We start from the raw sequence: 5,285 nt of genomic DNA, 5'->3' as shown, positions 1-5,285 counted from the left end.
CTGCCCAGGAAGGGAGGAAAAAGAGTGGGAGAGCAATAGTGGTAGGGGATTCTATAGTCAGGGGAACAGATGGGCGTTTCTGTGGCCGTAGACGTGAATCCAGGATGGTTTGTTGCCTCCCTGGTGCCAGGGTCAAGGATGTCACTGAGCGGCTGCAGGGCATTCTGGAGGGGGAGGGTGAACAGCCAGAGGTCGTGGTCCACATTGGTACCAACGACATAGGTAAAAAGAGGGATGAGGTCCTGCAGCAAGAATTTAGGGAGCTAGGGGCAAGATTAAGGAGCAGGACCTCAAAGGTTGTAATTTCTGGATTACTCCCGGTGCCACGTGCTAGTGAGTATAGGAATAGGAGGATAGAACAGATGATTGCGTGGCTAAAGGGATGGTGCAGCAGGGAGGGCTTTAGTTTCCTGGATCACTGGGTCTGCTTCTGGGAAAGGTGGGACTTGTACAAGTCGGACGGTTTACACCTGAACCAGAGGGGAACCAATATCCTTGCGGGGAGGTTTGCTAGCACTGCTGGGGGCGGTTTAAACTAACTCGGCAGGGGGATGGGATACAGAGTGGAGCTATAGTAGGGGGTGATGTACAGCCAAATACGGAGGAAAAAACAAGTCAGCAGGGAAGGCAGAGCAAATATGTGAAGGCAAAAGGGAATATGGCAGGGCTGGAAGGCATTTATTTTAATGCAAGGAGTCTTGCAAATAAGGTGGATGAACTGAAGTTGTTGTTGAACACATGGGAGGACGATATTGTTGCTATCACGGAGACATGGTTGAGGGAGGGTCAGGACTGGCAGCTCAATATTCCAGGGTATAGAATCTTCAGGCGAGACAGAGGTGGGTGTAAAAGGGGAGGGGGTGTTGCAATATTAATTAAGGAGTCAATTACTGCTGTAAGGAGGGATGATATATTAGCGGGTTCCTCTAATGAGGCCATATGGGTAGAACTTAAAAACAAAAAGGGGGCAAGCACTTTGCTGGGAGTGTACTATAGGCCCCCAAACAGTCAGGGGGAGATAGAGGAACAGATATGTAGGCAAATCTCAGAAAAGTGTGAAAATAATAGGGTAATAATAGTGGGGGATTTCAACTTCCCCAATATAAATTGGGATAGTCAGAATGTGAAAGGCTTAGAGGGTGCAAAATTCTTAAAGTGCATCCAGAAGAGCTTTTTGAGCCAACATGTAGAAAGTCCTACAAGAGAGGGGGCGGTACTGGACCTAATTCTAGGGAATGTAGCCGGGCAGGTGGTGGAAGTGTCTGTAGGAGGGCATTTTGGCGATAGTGACCATAATTCGGTGAGATTTAAGGTGTTCATGGAAAAAGACAAAGACGGCCCGGAAATAAGGGTTCTAAATTGGGGGAAGGCCAATTTTAATAAGATAAAGCAGGATCTGGCCAAAGTGGACTGGGAGCAGCTACTTATAGGAAAATCCACATCAAAACAGTGGGAGGCTTTCAGAAGGGAAATAGAGAGAGTACAACACCAACATGTTCCTGTAAAGGTCAAGGGTGGGACCAACAAGCAAAGGGAACCTTGGATGACAAGGGATATACAAAAATGCATTAGGAAAAAAAGGGGGGCTTTTGGCAGTTACAAAAGACAAAAGACGGAGGAAGCCCTAGAGGAGTATAAAAGGTGCAGGGGCATACTTAAAAAGGAAATTAGGAGGGCGAGGAGGGGCCATGAAATAACACTGGCGAGCAAAATAAAGGAAAATCCTAAGATGTTTTATAAGTATATTAAGGGCAAGAGGATAACCAGGGAAAGGGTAGGGCCCATTAGGGACCAAAGTGGCAAGCTGTGTGTAGAGCCAGATGAAGTAGGTGGGGTTTTAAATGAATTTTTTGCCTCTGTGTTCACTATGGAGAAAGACGATGTAGGCATAGAAGTTGGGCAAGGGGACTGTGACATACTTGAACATATTAGCATCGAGAGGGAGGAGGTACTAGCGGTTTTAGCAGGCCAAAAAGTGGATAAATCCCCAGGCCCGGACGAGATGTATCCCAGGCTGTTGTGTGAGGCAAAGGAGGAGATTGCAGGGGCTCTGACACAAATTTTCAGAACCTCTCTGGCCACAGGGGATGTACCAGAGGACTGGAGAACAGCTAATGTAGTACCATTATTCAAGAAGGGTAGCAGGGATAAACCAGGGAATTACAGGCCAGTGAGCCTAACATCTGTGGTAGGGAAATTATTGGAAAAAATTCTGAGGGACAAAATTAGTCTCCACTTGGAGAGGCAAGGATTAATCGGGGATAGTCAGCATGGCTTTGTCAAGGGTAAATCATGTCTGACCAATCTGATTGAATTTTTCGTGGGGGTGACTAAGTGTGTGGATGAGGGAAATGCTGTGGATGTGGTTTACATGGACTTCAGTAAAGCTTTTGACAAAGTCCCGCATAGGAGACTGGTCAAGAAGAGAAGAGCCCATGGGATCCAGGGGGCCTTGGTGCGTTGGATCCTAAATTGGCTGAGTGGCAGGAGGCAGAGGGTGATGGTCGAAGGTTGCTTTTGTGACTGGAAGCCTGTGTCCAGTGGGGTACCTCAGGGATCGGTGCTGGGTCCCTTGCTGTTTGTGATCTACATTAATGATTTGGATGAGAATGTAAAAGGTATGATCAGTAAGTTCGCGGATGACACGAAAATTGGTGGGGTGGTAAATTGCGAGGAGGAAAGCCTCAGGCTACAGGACAATATTAACGGGTTGGTCAGATGGGCGGAAAAGTGGCAAATGGAATTTAACCCTGAAAAGTGTGAGGTGATGCATTTTGGACGGACAAATAAGGCAAGGGAATACACAATGAGTGGTAGGACCCTAGGAAGTACAGAGGGTCAGAGGGACCTTGGTGTACATGTACATAGGTCCCTGGAGGCAGCGGAACAGGTAGATAAGGTGGTTAAAAAGGCATATGGGATACTTGCCTTCATTAGCAGAGGCATAGAATATAAGAGCAGGGAGGTTATGATGGAGCTGTACAAAATGCTGGTGAGGCCACAGCTGGAGTACTGTGTGCAGTTCTGGTCGCCTCACTATAGGAAGGATGTGATTGCTTTGGAGAGGGTGCAGAGAAGATTCACCAGGATGTTACCTGGGATGGAGCGCCTCAGCTATGAAGAAAGACTAAACAGGCTGGGGTTGTTTTCCTTGGAGCAAAGGAGGCTGAGGGGGGACCTGATTGAGGTGTACAAAATGATGAGGGGCATAGATAGGGTAGATAAAGAGGAACTTTTCCCCTTAGTAGGGGGGTCAATAACAAGGGGGCATAGATTCAGGGTAAGGGGCAGGAGATTTAGAGGGGATTTGAGGAGGAACTTTTTCACCCAGAGGGTGGTTGGAAGCTGGAACTCACTGCCTGAAAGGGTGGTAGAGGCAGGAACCCTCACAACATTCAAGAAGCATTTGGATGGGCACTTGAAATGCCATTGCATACAAGGCTATGGACCAAATGCTGGAAAATGGGATTAGACTGGACAGGGATTGATGGACGGCGCAGACACGATGGGCCGAAGGGCCTCTTTCTGCGCTGTAAAACTCTATGGCCTAGAAATTCAGCTGGCGCCGCGCCAGGGCTTTAGCGCCGGAAATTTAGCGCCGGCGCTAAGTCCCCCTGCGTGCGCCAAAAATTCAGTAGCGCCGCGCCCAAACGGCTGCCGGCGCTACAGGAGGGTGTCAGCGCCTCGAAATAGGCGCTGACTGCCGCATTGCGGCGCAATTCCGGCGCTGCAGCACCCGATGCGGTGCGGCAGGCTGGGGAAGTGCAGGCCTCCTCCTTCAGTTAAGGAGGAGCTGCCTGCACCCGCCCGCTGGCCGTTGAAATCTTGAAAAAAATGAGCCCGGCACCTCGGAGAAGTGCCGGGCTCGCAGGCCAGACGCATCTGTTCCGCGGGGGGGGGTGGAGGAGTCCGGGGAGGGAGGTGCGGGCAGGCGGCCGGCGGGAAAGCAGCCGGCCGCCGCGCGACCTTAATGCGCCGGCGCTAACTCGCGTAGGACTCTGCTGAAACATCGTTAGTTGCGGCTGCCATGGGCGAGGCGGCCGCAACTCAATTTTGGCGTTGGGGCCCGTCACCACGGCAACCGGGATGCTGCGCACACCGATGACGTCATCGGTGCCGGCGCAGCGCAACCGGTCTAACGCCGATGGCAGGGCCCCACTGAATTTACAAACCGGCCATAACTCCGGCGCTAGGCCCTCTAGCGCCTCAAATGGGGTGCTAACCCTACTGAATTTTCAGCCCTATGACTCTATGACTCAGATCTTTCTTTTCGTCTCCTGTGTCAATGAAGTACAGACTGTCATCTGTCATCCCAGACACAAGACCACCGACCATCCACTCCTGCAGCCGTACATCCTCCAGGAACTCCTCCACCTCGGTAACATCACTGGTTAGGCTGCAGCTGGAGCATCATTTCCAATTCTGGCCACCACGCTTTAGGAAGGATATAAATGCCTTAGAGAGGGTGCAGAGGAGAAAGATGGTACCGGCGATTGTGGGACTTCAATTATGTGGAGAGACATGGAGAAGCTGGGATTGTTCTCCTTGGAGCAGAGAAGGTTAAGGGGAGATATAATAGAGGTGTTCAAAATCATGAAGGTTTTTGATAGAGTAAATTAGGAGAAACTGTTTCCAGTGTGCTAGATCCGTGATTCTGAGGGTGTGCTGTTATTAAATAACCACACGGATGCTGTAACTTAACAATAAACAGGTATTTACTGGAGGAGGGTAGTCGCAAGACTGGGGGTACAGAGGCATGCGCAAAGCTTATATACAGGTGTGGTCACTGCCGGTACTACAGTATACAGGAGCTGTAAAAGTAGTTCTGTCTTAAAGGCACATACACTACACACTGACAGGTGGGTAATAGAGAGAAACTGTTTCCAGTGGCCGACAGTCGGTGACCAGAGGGCACAGATTTAAGAGAATTGGCAAAAGAACCAGAGGGGAGATGAGGAGAATTTTTTGCACAGCGAGTTGTTGTGATCTGGAATGCGCTGCCTGAAAGGGCGGTGGAAGCAGATTCAAACAGTAACTTTCAAAAGGGAATTGGATAAATACTTGAAGTTTGCAGGGCTATGGGAAAGGGGCAGGGCAACGGAATTAATTGGATAGCTCTTTCAAAGAGCTGGCACAGACACGATGGGACGAATGGCCTCCTTCTGTGCTGTAATTCTATAATTCTGTGATATCTTCCAACCTGTCATTTATCACAGCTGCCACAGAGCATGTGCTGATAGTGAAGGTTACAGGCTGTAATTGAGACAATGCCACTTATTGTAATA

Source organism: Somniosus microcephalus, chromosome 4 (genome assembly GCF_052327205.1).
Source record: "Somniosus microcephalus isolate GS21.2 chromosome 4, FLI_Smic_1.0, whole genome shotgun sequence".
NCBI classification, from domain to species: Eukaryota; Metazoa; Chordata; class Chondrichthyes; order Squaliformes; family Somniosidae; genus Somniosus; species Somniosus microcephalus.
This window is presented reverse-complemented; position numbering follows the sequence as displayed.